Source organism: Lygodium microphyllum, unplaced genomic scaffold, assembly GCF_053477565.2.
Source record: "Lygodium microphyllum isolate KBCC unplaced genomic scaffold, Lygodium_microphyllum_v1.1.10 scaffold_165, whole genome shotgun sequence".
In the NCBI taxonomy this organism is placed as follows: domain Eukaryota; kingdom Viridiplantae; phylum Streptophyta; class Polypodiopsida; order Schizaeales; family Lygodiaceae; genus Lygodium; species Lygodium microphyllum.
The window spans coordinates 156,215-171,525 of record NW_028229648.1 but is presented as its reverse complement, the minus strand read 5'-3'; positions in this window follow the sequence as shown (position 1 = coordinate 171,525).

Below are 15,311 nucleotides of genomic sequence, written 5' to 3'. Positions count from 1 at the left end.
TACAAATTTTGACGAGCATCCCTGTTGAATTCAATGATGATGGAGGGATGGAGCCTACAGCCCACCCATTGAATATGCTAAATTTCGATTACCATAATTACGAGTAGAGTTCTGGATGGCGGGATATGTAAACCCTTTATGGACGTACACCTTGTACTTTGATGGGGCGTCCAGGGGTGCATGCAAAAAAGGAAGTGTAGGAGTTGTCATCCGAGACCCCCGACGACGCATTGTCATGAAGTTAGCCGCTTATCTCGGGGCGAATTTCACCAATAATATGGCAGAATACAAAGCCCTGATTATGGGTTTGAATATTGCAAAGAAGGGTGGTATCCGCCAGTTATTGGTGAAAGGGGACTCTCAGTTGGTTTTAAATCAACTCAATGGGACGTACATGGTACGAAACCCCATCCTTTGCATGTACCATCATACTGCCATAGCCCTGCTAGACGAATTTGATAGAGTGTCTTTTCAGCTGATTCCATGGAATTGGAATCAGTTTGCCGATTCATTGGCTAATTTTGCGTATGAAGAAGACCTCTTCTTTAATTGTGGCCCTTGTCCCAATATATCTATTGATGGTGAGACAGGACCTGGTCGTTTGTGGGGTATGCTTTCTGAACATGCCCTCTTTGGCAGACGATGGTTGATCTGGGTGATGCAGAGGGTAAGCGAGACTCATCTCCCTTTATTATCTTGGACCCATAGACTGATTCGACGACATGTGATGCGAACACCTCTTGCGATATACGCAGGAGGGATGGGTCATAATTTAATGCACCTAGTTTAGGGCTACGAGCCCTGTTCCCCTGGGAATGGTATGCTTTGATGTCTATCATAGTTGTTTCCAGGAGGATGTTATGCGTAGTATTGTTTGATTTCATTAGGCCAAGAGGGCCGATTCAGTTTTGTAGTGAAGTGTTTTCATTTCATTAGGCCAAGAGGGCCATTTCCCTGTCTAGTGCGGGTGCGTTTAATTGGGTTTTTGTTTTAAGTGTTGTGCTGGATAGGTTTCGTGTTTCGTGGAATTTGGTGGAGCCTTTGCTGCAATGGAAGCTTCTTGTGGCCAATCCAGGTGATATTTCTCCTTTACGAGTACTTTTCTTTCCTGTTATATGTGTCTTTGTACTTGTCGAGGGGATATATTTTTGTTGGGGACCGGCAACCAAGGCATGAAGTCCCAGGTTTAGACTATGTATGTTTGAGGGAGGTCGGAGTAGTCATGGCCTCTTGTAAAGACATTGTCAGGCATCGAAAGACCTATTTTAGAAGGAAGTCCTGGTGGCCCTGTTCTGCTAGCCTGCTAGGCAGCCGTTCTAGGAGTTCTTGTTAGTAGTGAGGCAGTTAGAGAAGCCTGCCAGAAGATAATAATAATGATGCCAAGAAATCCTGAATATCCTACAAGATGACTATAAATACGAAGGTGTGTAAAAAGGGGTTCTAACCCCTATCCCAAGAAAAGAAAAGGGATGAAAATGTGTAAGCAGTTGATCATTGCCTTGCGAAGGCCTGGTAGGTTCCTGGGGACGAATCAGACCCGGGGCCGATACCTTGTCTTCCTAGGGGTGGCTTCTTGCTGGAAAAAAAAAAGACAAAACAAGGAAGGTTGGAGCGAAAATAAAAGTGAGCGTTAGAAAAGGATTGTGTCACCTTGCGAGGGCTTGGTAGGTTCTTGGGTGCCGAGACAGGTCCTGAGGCCGATGCCCTGTTCTCCTTGGGTCACTACGCTCAGCTCCCTCCTTTTTACATGCCCAAGTATGTTACTAAAATAAAAACCCTAAAAGAAGACATGTACTGAACGAAAATACTCCTTAATCAGGCTATAGGAGTCCTCGCCTAGTAGGAGCTCCTCGTTGAGTTGTCTTTAGTTGGTAAGTAGTCCACAGCCTACCACTTAGGGCAACCTCTTTGACAGGTTTTTTAGTTTGGTTGTGTTGGAGCAGCTGGTTAGTGACTCACTTCTGATCTTTTATTAGATGATGCTAGGCCTACTCCTTGTGGATGTCATGCCTTGGTTCTGCCCAGGGGTAGGGGGAGCATTGTGCTGAGTTTTATTATATATTTGTTTTGTATAAGTTTGATGCTTCTTTGGTTGTTTATGTGCAGATATGTTCGTGGATTCGACGGGCTGAGTCGCCCTATCCCGTGGTCGCCAATGAGAGCGGAATTTAGGTGCCCGAAAGTGCTTAAAAATAGCTAAAAATTATGAATATCAAGGGAAAAATATTCACCGTCAAAGGCGGCGGCTCGATCTAGGACGATTTTAAGCAACAAGTAGTCGACGGGCGCCCAAGTGACACATCCAGATTTTTAGTAATTTTTATGTCAGTCAGGACGGGATGTGGGAGCTGCAAGCCTGTCCGGGATGCCAAGATGGACACCCAGAAATTTACAACATGTCAATCGGAGCTCGTATGAGGAAGTTGGCCTGAAACCGGCCGGGGTGCCCAAAAAGGGGCCAAATTTGAAATCTCAAAGGGTGTGATTAGTGGGGGGTGCCCTTTGGCTCCCCCACCCCCCCAATTTTTTCGTGGAGGGCAAGGTAGTGCCATGTAGGGATCCAGGCGAAAAAAACGGCGCCCCTCCCCTCAAATCGAGATTCAAGATGTCAAGTAAGCCATGGATTCCATCATAGCAGGCCACATGATTCACTCTTCGCTCCGCATCGCTCCAATTCACGCGAGGAATGGCAGCCTGTAGAGGGAGAGAGAAAACCAGTCTTTCTCTCTCTCTCTCTCTCTCTTCTAAGGGAGAATTCATGTGGGAAGAAGAAGGAAGAAGAAAGAATGATGGAGGCTTGTCCGGCGTGGATCGGATTGCTTCCCGGGCTGGAAATGGTGATTTGTGATCGTGCTGAGCATGAAGTGCTACTGATTTTCAGATTTGCAGCCATGGACATGAAACCCGAAACACACAAATAAGCGGTAATTCAATTTTTTCAAAGGAAATTTGAGATTTTATGGCTTTTGATTGATAAAATGTTGTTCATGTGGGCTAAAAATTGTTTATGTTGCTGTTTTCCATGAGTTCTTGCTGATCATAATCAGAAAATCAAAAAAATATGCATCTTGTGGTTCAAAATAATACACTAAAACACGTAAAATATGGAAAATCAAGGGAAAAAGGATGTTTTTGGGCATAAAAATGGAAAAATGAATAGGAACACCAACTAAATTTTTATTTTTGCTGCAAGAAGGAACTAAGGGCCACAACCAAGAACCTGTTTTGAATTTTCAGTGATAAAATAATGCGGAAAATAAGGGAAAATACAAGGAAAATAGAGGAAAATCACTAAAAATAGGGAGAAAATGCATTTTGGGTGCGGAAAATTAATGAAAATTAAGAGCAATGTTTGTGAATGTTTGTGGGGACTGAAGCATGAGGATTTGCCTCAGTTCAACCCCACCTTCTTGTTCTAGTGTGTTTTTCTCACTTTTTACACATAAAATGATGGCAAAATGCCATATAAATCCATACAACAATGCAACATTTGATCGATGGGAGGGTAGAGTGGTTAAAGTGTGTCTAAATGTGGAGTAAATGATGAAAAGAGTTCTGGATTTTGTTTGCATGCCATATAGGTCGGTGAATAATTATAAAATAAGGGCCTAGTAGCACGAGGGTTCCCTTGGTGCTAGGTTCGTGCAACGCCGCATAAGAATAGTAGTTGAAAATCACTGAAAGGATGTTTTCCACATGTGCACAATATTGATTTCATAATTGTTTGAGCACTTGGCATCCACACTATGCATAAATCATGGAAATATTTAAAGGTATCAGAAATCCTGGATGCACGGCAATTGTTTTCATTAGGACATTGACCCACGTTGAGTGAGAGACAGGGCACCCTAAGCCATAGGCTAGTCGTGGGGTCTAGGGAAAAGAGGAGTAAGGACAATGGTACATTCCTGTATACGATTAAATGGTACCTTGAGTGGATTTTGTGCGAAATGTTTCTATGTTGAGCAACGCATCAAGGGGCCAATCCCCAAGGTGTAGGAGAGTCGCAGAGGGGGTGGCGGCACTCAGCTGTTGGAGGACCCCCTATGTCTGTGCTTCATGCCATTAGGCAATGTGTAAGGGACTCCCTCTGAGGAGTAGTGGGTGAGAGAAGAGTGGACTACAAACAACGTATTACAAACTCAATGTTTAGGAAGGCAAAGATTTTGATAGACGCTCCTGGCCGCGAGGCCGAGGGGTTGTCTTGTGCGTAGTGATGAGGCCCGGCTAGTGCATGAGCCAGTGCCGGCCTGGTTTTTGGTCCATCATGTGCATTGGGTTCGTGGAGTCGAAATCAACCTAGGAAAACTCCAGGTCATGACCATCCACCAATGTTCACTTTTCCACGAAAAATTGGTCTTTTACACTTCCTGACCACTTTTTCACTTCAGAAATGGGTCCCATTGGCAACCACGGGATAGGGCAACTCAGCGCATCGAATTCCAAGTATTTATCTACACAAAACAACAACCATAAAAAGCATCAAGCTACCACAAAAAAAAAGCAACAAAATACGAAACACAACTTTTACCCTACCCCTTGACAAAATCAAGGCATGAAAATCCTCAAGGGATACGCCCAACATAATCTGATAGAAATCTAGAGCAAGTCACTAACCAACTTCTCCAACACAGACTAGCTGAAAAGAACCATCAAGGAAGTCATCCTAGGTGGTGACCTAAGCTACCTACCCAACTTAGGTAGACTAGTACAAGAACTCCTACTAGGCACTATAGCCTGCTCATCATAAATTCTCTTTTAATACATTTTTCTTTCAAGGTTTCCATACTCGGGCATGTAAAAGGAAGAGAGCTGAGTGTAGTGACCCAAGGGGAAGAGGGTGTCGACCTCAGGTCGATCCTAACTTGGCACCTAAGAACCTACCAAGCCCTTGCAATAAGGTGACACTTCAAATTTTTCCCTCTTCTACTCACTTTTTTTTTCACTCCAACCTTCCTTAGTATTTCTTTTCTAGCTAGATGCCATCCCTAGGAAGACAAGGCATAAACCCCTAGTCTCCAGGAACCTACCAAGCCTTCACAAGGTGATAATCAACTACTCTTAGGTTTTTTCTTCCTTTTCTTTTTAATTTTATTCTATTTTTTTTCTCTTCAAGTACTGCCTGGCAGCTCTAGGCATCCGTAATATGCTAAAAACACAAAGTACTTTCAGCACACACACCATAAACTCTTGAGGAAAAACTACCGCTACTAGGAGATGAGAGCTTTCCTTGTCTCGTACGTACCACTGTCGTCTTGCAAGACTATGGTACCTAGCAAAAATCTGGCTCTCCTCCTAGAAGAGGGGAATCCCTCAAAGATTCCTTATTCTGCTAATGGTTGACACAAATTGTCATCAACTGGACATCCCTCTTTCCATCCTTGCTTCGAATTGACACATCATAGGTAGACCCATTGTCCAGAACCTTAGTCTTCTCAACAATGAATGGCTACCCCAAAATAATAGGATAGGAACAAGAGTTCTTCACAAAGAAATCATAAGTCTCATCCACATATCCAATAGAAATCTTCAAGCTTGGACAAGCACCATACAAATCTCCTGTAGTGTTGTTGGCCGCACGCATGCACCAACCATGATTCACATCAATTGGCCATCTATCGGTATCATACAATCCACGCACTATGACATTAATCTCGGAGTCGTGATCCAAAAGAGCAACACAAGGGGTATTCACCTCACCAAGCTTGACTACCGTCTCCATAGTTGCACGAGTCAATTGATTGCAAGAAAAATGGCTATGAGGTACCAATCTAGGTGTGTCATCACTCTCTGCATATTGTACAGTGGGCTGAAGTAAAGGCCGAAGAGTCTTCTTAGACTGCATACATAAAGCTCCATCTGTAGACTCCTCAATAATCTTCTCATCAGAATCAATCTCCTCAATCTGCAAGCCATAGATAATAGCCTTAGCAAATTGCTAAAGCCTCTCGATGGATTATATCTTTTGGCAGTTCTTCAATTATCTATCGTTTTGTTTTAATGATATCGATGATAACACCATGAAATTGTCTTTTGGTGATTCCCAAGACTTCTCCAAGAGTGAATTCAATTTTGCAGTTAAGAATCCGATCCTCAAGCACCTTTTTCAAGTTCGTAGTCATCTCAATGTTGGAAAGCAGCTTGAATCCAGGTTGCTTTTTCTGCTTTGGATCCTTCATCTTTAAGGCTTTCTCATCTTCATGTACTTTCAACTTCTAAACATCAGACATACTCTGCTCTAATCTTGAAGAAGAAGGCCGAGAAACTGGATCACTCCTCCTAGTCACCGTCTTCAAACCTTCAGGCTGGTTATCATTTTTTTTTTTGTTTCTCCTCAACAAGCACTTCAAAACCCTAAAATTTTGCCATATAGGCATAGATAGAAAAGACATCAACTCGATCATTCCATCCAATCCCTTTCTTGATCACATCACCTATGGCTGAAAGTTCGGATGTTGAAGCTTTCCCCTCTTCCTCTGCATGTAGTGCATAGGATCATAAAGGATATTTGTCCTTCGGCAAACTGCTCTAACTGAAGGCCATAAGCTGCAACTTCTCTTGCCACCTCTCGCCTCACACAAGAAGAGCACAAAAGAGACTCCTCCAACAATTTCTTCATACCACCCTTACTAAAATTTGGTTTGATTGGCTACTCTATATCTCCAAAACATATCATCTTGTCTTTCCAAACTACCAACTCAACCTTCTCGCCTCTTCAAAATCTTGACAGTCCTTCCATTCATGATGTGGACTATCACACCACGTGCTTGAGGAACACAACCACTCTTGGAAGAATTTGTAGGAGTAGAAGAAGTTGGGGCTGAAATCGGAGCTAGACTAAGTGGCTATTGCTCCATTCTAGTCATCTTGATTTGTAGGTCTTTTAAGTTCTTTGATATCTCCTCCACCATATCTTTAGTAGTCGGTTTTGTAGTTGGTCTGACAACCACAACATGAATAGGCATAGGCATAGACATAGTCTGAGAAACATGAGAAGTAGTGGATGGTGCAACATGAGAAGTAGGGGAAGTCGTGCTAGGAGAAGACATCGCTAGTATTAACTGCATCCCATTTTGCAAGCGAGCCTTCCATCTTTGCCTCTATGTCAGTGTAGAAACTGCATCGACAGTGTCTTGCCAATCCATCTTCAATCCCATAGGTTGAATATAGTCCTCTAGCAGCTCTCCCAACTCATCCTAAAGTGTAGGTTCAACCACCTATAAGAATAACTCCACTTTCTCTAAGTTTAGAGCTCTTTGCTCTAGTGTATCCAGCTAGTTGTATCACTCTTCAAACTTCTGCAACAATTCAGAGGTAACAAGTCCTTTGTTGGGCTGATAAACCCACTCTCTGAATGTCTTTTGTGTAGCAATATCGTAATCCTCTAGAAAATATTCATCTTTGAGAGCTGTCTTGGAAACATTCTAGTTGGAGTCTTATACAAACAGATTTGTCACTCTAATCCACAAAGCAGGCGTGACAAGATGTAAGAAATAGTTGCTCCAGTTGGTCGGAACTCCAAAGTGCATCTAGCTTTCAAATGCCTTAATGTAGGCTGAAACATTCTGGCCATAAAATAAGTTTTGCTCACTAACCACAACCTTGATTGCCTTGGTTGCACCAAGCATATGCTCCAGTTCTTGATGCAATAATCATTGTTGATCCAATTGTTGCTTATGCAACTACTATTGCTACTACATAGATAATTGCATCTGTTGATTTTGCATCTTAATGGCTAAAGAAAGAGTTTGTAACAAAGTCTTCATCTCATTGGTCAAAAAGGAAGAAACAATCGATAATAAAGGTTGATTGTTCAAAGGGTCTCCCATCTCGATGAACAAAAGTGATGCTTTCATGTCGGGTTCACGGCGTACAAGAGTTCATGAAAGTCACTCGTCTCACAGGGACACTATTCAAGATGAAAGCAAGATCAAGATCGATTCAAGACAATAGATTTGATGACAAAGGTCCAGTATATTGCAGTTTTATTCCGATTACAAATCCAAAGTGAGATTACAAAACTAAATCTCAATGAGGAGAGCTAAACCCATATCCATAAATGCCAAGTCGAGTATTCAATCCAAGTCAAGTTCTCCAAGTAGATAGATCTTCAGCAGCTTGCAAACAAACTTACTTTCAATCCGTATGCTAAGGATGGTGTTTTCTGCTCACAAGAATGAATTGCTATCAACTTCATATTTTTCCTACTCTTGAGGTACTCTTGAGTTGTCATGCACCTCTAAATTGATTATTTACTCGCTTTGCATCAATTTTCTGGATACTTGATATAGCCGACATTCTTGAGAGGGCCTAAGAAGCCAAGTTAAAGGCTTGCCAACTAGAAGGAATGCCCTCCTTATCCTGGATCTTGGCTTTGACCTTATTAATGGTGTCAGCGCTCTTCTTATCTTCTCTTTGTGCAATCGACTGTGCTTCTCTCCCTCTTGCAACTTTTCTCTGGTTGTTGCACTAAAGAGCTATGAGAGAAGAGATCTTGTTGTCTACAAGGCCTACAGTCATGCTAACTAGCTTCAGTTTCTTCTCCTGTGCGTCTGCATTCTTCAAGTTGAATTATATGTCTTGTTTCTTCGAGGTTCACTGTTAAGTCACACTTTCCAACATGCTTTGACACACGCTTTCCTTGAAGATCAACATCCTCTTATTGATAAGTAGGCTGATGAGGCCAAGTAGCATTCTAGTCATAATGCAGCATGGTTCTAGGATGAAAGTAATTTAGCTCAGTCCATGCAAAGCTTCTCATCACTCTTACAACATAATTGACCATGATGGCACACTCAAACCTCATCTCCTTTTTCACGGCCGCTCCTACTTATTTCACGCCAATTGAAATCAAGTAAGACAGTCTTCACACTGGTGGTACAAGCATGAGATCCATGCACTTGATTGCTATTGATTATCATCCCTTGAAGAAGGTGCTTGGAGTCTTTCCCCTCCTCAGTGTAGCTTGCCTTCGTTACACCTTGTCGGATCTATGGAAAATCATAGACTATTGTAGTTGAAGCTCCATCATCCGTTTAACTCATTGAGATCTCTAGCTTTCTTGTGTAGATGCCCACAATAAGCTCAGAAACTCATAATTCTCTCCAATCATAATGCTGCAGTCCGCCCTTATGATGATGGCACCCTCTCTTGAGTGATCTCATATTCAGTGACATTCTAGACTAGCACCATGTTGACATAGACATCAAAGCTTCTCAGAGTCTCGATGAGCTCCTTGTTGCCTTTTATGATGACCCATATTTTGGACTCTATACAACAGTGGATCCACTCTGAGGGGAGAAGATGCAAGAGCCTATGAGACATGGCTTGATCAATATTTTTTATTCGATGCCCTTCTTCTCCAAGATAATAATAGGATGATAACCCAAAAAAGACAAACCATAGTTCTCACCTTTTCATACACTTTTAATAAAAAAAGCTTCTCATTCACTTCGAGCTTTTGCTATTTTCCATCCTCTTCACCAACATGCATATATGCCCTTGGAAACCTTTAACGTTTTTAGCTTCTTTGTACCCTCCTCTATATACACTAAAAACCTTAGCATCTCGTGCTACCAAGGAAAGCATTTGATCTAAAGACCATTCTCCAAGCATCAATATGTAATGCCTTCACACTACTTCCAAGTTCAATCCAATATTCTTCCATATTTATACAAGCACAACATGCTTGAAGAGCGAGCACAAACAATTGCTAGCTTGAATTTACCCCTTCCTCTTGCACTTTCCTATAGAACTGCAAAACTCTCTCTCCTTCAGCATTGTTAAAAGAGAACTACAAATAAAACTATTTGCAATAACGTCATTTCTTTGAACACAAGAATGTAATACCCTCTTGACTTTGGATTAGACAGAGTTCGTATGCTCGTAAGAATCCCGTACAAATCTAGAATTCCCGCTTGTCTTGACATTAAATTGCATACACTAAAAACCCTTTGTTATCATTTTAGAAGGTTCTAGATACATAAATAATGTAGACACACAAGCAAGCATTCATATGAGAGCTATCACGCACACAAACATACACGCGAGCTATTTACGCTTGAGTACTACTCAGCGAATACAAAAAATTTAGGATGGAACCAAGCAATTAAAAAAAAGGCACACACAACAGAAAACAAATTTCTAATGATGCTGACTAATGAGTTCAAATTCTTGGTGAAAAACTCCGCCCTCAGGTTCGCACTGGTGGATGCACAACGTCACGACACCAGTGTCTTAGTTACAATGACAGTACCCACACACTGTATTAGTTACATATACCATGTATTAGTAGCCCACATACTTGTCGGGACCAACAACGGACCCGACATCGGCTCTAAAGCTCTAGTCGAGCTCCTACACTCTCCAAACAACCCCCAAAGCTTGACTGTTGAGAGTGTCTAGATGCTACGAAATGATTGGTCTAACCAATGTGTTTGTAGATATAAACTTGAGATTGTAGTCCAATGTATTGCCTATCCCGAGTCCAAGAAAAGGGAGCCTCTTGCACATAGGCGACTACTTCACCTTAATAGACATATAAAAAAAGGGCACCTCTAGCTTGTGTTGTGGCTCCGACGGCTCTCCTACATCCCATGGATTGGCCCCAGGATATGTGCCATCTTAATATGTAAAGAATGACAAAACATACTCCTCTCTTTTCTCACTAATATCTCTTATGACCCATGTATCTCAACGTCTTGGATATATATTGCACACTCGATCAATAAAATACAATTGCAGTGCCACAATATATGTAAGATTATGCTTGTATGCAAAATGTGAATGAATGTGCATAAACATGTTTAATGAGAAAATCAAAGTGTAAATGTGTAGCAATCATTCCTTTATATCTTTCCATGATTTTTCTACTCATTACAGTGTTGTTAAACACACCCCAAAGGCACTGAGTCCTCTTAACTCATGCTAACTTTGGGAATATAAATAACACAAGTTACAACCATTCTACTCACGAAGTGCAAAAAAAAAATCATTATTTTTAATAATTATTCTATGATTTTTTACACATGGATTTCTTTACTACGCCCGCAAACGGCACCGAGACCACTCCCTTGCTACTACTATTGAAGTGCATTATTTAGATATAAAAATGCTTGTTTTCATGATTTATGAATTCTTCTACAAAACGTAATTATATTTTATGATTCTTAGGTTCATTTTAAGTATTTCACTATTTATTGGTAATTTTTAATTCTTTTTCTCTATTTTTTGTGATTATCCTTATTTTTACCCATTTATTTAATAGAGATCCAAAAAAACAGCAAACACAAATGTGAAGTGCTAAAAATTAAGTATGCATGTCCCTTTTCTACCGTCTAAAACGGTTTTTCAATCCCATTCCATTTACTATAAACATATGAACTTACCCAAAAACTTCTTATATGTTTTGTTGGTTAGGCATTTTTGCAAAAACTGAATCTATTGCAAACAAGTTGGAAATGAGATCTCAATGAAGTGGAGCAAGCACACACTAACTTAGAGGTTTGACACAAGAACTACGGTTTTGACAGATAGAGCAAGGTACGAGATTTAGTTCGAAATATGGAGGGTATTATTCAAAATATTAAATGTTGAATTAAGATAAATTCGAAGGTCACAAAGCTTATTGGACATCAAGAAGCACTCTAAGTGTTGGAGACAATGTGTAATGTTTGAAAGAGTGGTTCAAAATGTGAATTTGATTCTTTAACCTTTAGAGAAAATTAGAAGACGTGTTTTTACAAAAGGGGACATAAAAATTTTATTATTTGGAAAAACGTAGAAGGGCTTATAAGGAAAAGACAAGATAAACGCTAATGGCCTGATTCTTATTTATAATATAAAGGTGGCCATATCGGACAAGGGGGGGGGAGCTGATTTGAAAGACTTGTATAGAGTATGCTGGTCAAAAATTTGGGTGCTATCAGTCGGTTATGCAAAGAAGTTGATGGGCGTTGGCTCAAGAACGGCCTAATCAGAAACTTTCCAAAGGGCTTTCGAAGGTGAGAATGATTTAAGAGAATATTTTGGTGCTTAGTATATATACCATTTGGAATTTGAGAAAAGAGAGGATGACTTAGGATTGCTTGTTATCATTATTGGCATTTGAATGAAGAGACAAATAAAGAGCATCAAGATCATTGCCTTGCTCACTAGCTTTAGCATTGAAGTTTGTTTGATTGACAGAACTAGTGGTCAAGTTGTCATCGAGTGAATAGAAGGAGGACATGTATTCTCTCTCTCTTTTTCGAAGATAGAATATTTACGGTTATGGTGATTGGTATTGAGAGAATTAGATGGAGTGCTCGATATTTTTGAAGTATATTGAAGGAAAAAACCTTTGGAGTGTGGAGGTGCTCCTTCAAAGAAGTACTTGTGGTATTTGTGGTTGTCAAAGGCTTTATTGAGTTTTTAAGTATTGCTAGTGTACAATAAGATTTTTCCTTCCTTGGTTATGTTAGTGTTCTCATCTGCGAGCCATAAGAGGCATTGTTCTAAAGTTTTTCTCGTGCATTGGGGTTTGGAAAATATTAATGAATCATTGAGTTCTTTTGAATATTGGAGATGGTTACTTAGATGATTGTTCTGGGAAGAATTCAACTTTTGTCAGATCTAGCATCAGGCCACAACATATACGAGTGCTCCTTTTGTTTTCATGTCTTGGGTTGTGAGAGGGGTTTATTCCCGATCACCGCTTGCGATACAACATCGTGACACAAATGAGGTTCCATGTGGATTCCAAGGCCACCAACACTTGAGATAGCCGCTAACATACTTGGTGGCACTACACAATGCCCCAGCAAAAAGCCACGAAATGTATTGTTCATATAACTCTCACCTCTTTCTCTCTTTCACCCATCCCCCTTCTCTCATAAAAACAACCCTTATGTATGAGGAAATGGAAGAGAGTGAAAGACTATTTTGAGGAAGGAGAGAGAACAACTCAAAAACCAGTATTCTTTACTCTTCATATCGAGCTACAAAATTTACATAATCACATACAGGATGGAGAGGGGGGACTTCATTTCATATCCATCACATGCAAGAAATAACGAGGATATCACATGCAGTGATCATCAAAAGCCCAATACGATGGTGTTTTTAATTTTTTGCCCACTTTTCCCCCTTCTTTTTCTCTTCAAATGACTAGATACATCAAGAAAAAGAACTACTTTGAGGCCTACCATAAGTGCCCCTTCAAATTGGACATGCCCACATGGATTTGGAGCCTTTTTTGGACTCCTTGGCTATTCAATATGTATTCCCATATAAATTAAGGTCTCATGGCCATAAATTGCACCCCAAGTGTGTGGAATTAATGCCCAAGTAATGGCTAGATGCTTCTTTATTAATTGTAGACTCAACTTGGCACTTCATTGTATCTCAAACTTCAAAATGCTTTGTCTTTCTACCTTGATCACTTTGCATCATAAACCACTTAAGAGCCTAAAATCTTCATTTTTGCCCACAAATGCCTTGCGAATTTGTGTAAAACTCTATTTTTAGCTTTTGAATCAAGTAACTATTTTATAACGCTAGACCTTGCAGCCATTAAATGGGGGGTCAAACGGACTCCGATCGATAAAAATATACTTATATTGGATTCTCGGTGTCAAAATGCACCTAGCAAAACTCTAGCTCCTCAATTCGTGACACATTTTCTGCCAAAACTGCCACTTTTACATCTCCTAGGCCACTTTTGCACTTTAAATTTTACCTTAAAATCATCTTTGATTGGCTATCATCGGATACAACAACTCAAACCATCAAACCCATGAACTGATCTACACGCACACGAAACGTAAAGAGCATCAAGTTGCTTCAAATAAAATATACAACATAGCATAGAACACAGCTCTCACCTCATCCCTTGATAAAATCAAGGCATGAATTCCACGAGAGATAGGCCAAGCATAATTGTTGAAGGACATGGATCTCAAGCATGATTGTAGCTATGGAGGTTGGAATGTAGTAACTAGAACCATGAGAACATAGGCAAATGACACTAATTGTTACTCGGTTGAATTAGTTTCCAAGATAGAATGCTTGGACTCATAAAGACAATCCCAAGTAGGACATGATAGGGACTCACAGTGAAGTACAACACTACAAGATATAGGCCTTATACCGACATTAAAAGCGACGAAAATGTAAATAACAAAAATTTCCCCCATTGTCTCAAAAAGCGTCGTTATTAGCGACGCCATAGAACAATCGGTATCAACGTCGATATCAACGTCGTTATTGGCATTGGTATCACCGATGCCAATAACGACGCTAATACTGACGGTCTACGAAGATAATAACGACGCCAATAATGATGCAAGTAGTAAATTTGTGATGCTAATAGCGACGGTAGCATGGAAAAAAAAATTTGTGCACTGTGTGCTTTATTTAGGCCATACAAAATAGTTTCTGCACTGTGTACAATGCTCGTGTAAGCAAAAACAAAGTATACTGAAATCATAACACTGATACATGAAATAAATACATGATCGCGTAATGAAAGCGACTGGTACAATCATGACAAGATATCACTACTACATAGAAAATGTCTATATAGATCAGGCGACCAAAAAAGAAATATGTGTGAGCTCCAAGGATCCAAGGGTGAGCTACATATCCTCGCCATCCGAAAGCTCATCCTGCCACAAAGGAGCATCAAACGGACTTTGCAAAAAAAGAAACAACAACACATCAGTCCACCATACAATAATGTATTCTAATTAAACATGGTAACTATAAACAAGAAAGATGAGTGACTTACAGGGCCGCCGCGTCTATACAATCGGTTGATCAATACAATGAGATCATACCTCTCTGCATATCAAGTTTCAAGGCCGGTTGGATCGCGATTTGTAATGGAGTGCTGCAAAGAAAAAAAAATACTAGCTGTTAGAAACATGATTGCCAGTACAAAGGATATTGAAAAAAAATAAACAAGTAAAATAAAAGAAAAATTTACAAAGTCCTCCAAATATGTCTTGTGGCCGTCACTCCCAAGATGATAGACCACTCCGGCCTCGAATCGTGCCCTCTCCGCCTGGCACTGCTGACTCCAACATCATGGAGAATCTATAGCCTCCTCCCTTAGTTGGCACTAGTCATCTGCGTCTAGCCACTCGGGCTTTGCAGCCCCACTCTTGAGTGCCTTGCGTGCATCCGATCGTCTATGTGATATATATGCATGCATGCAATCCATCATCCAGCCTGTAGAAAATCTATCTACTGAGGCTAAAATCGGAAACTCCTCATGTAAGGATGCTACTATGTAGTCCTTGCTCCCCTCCGGTATGTTCTTCCAATGATCT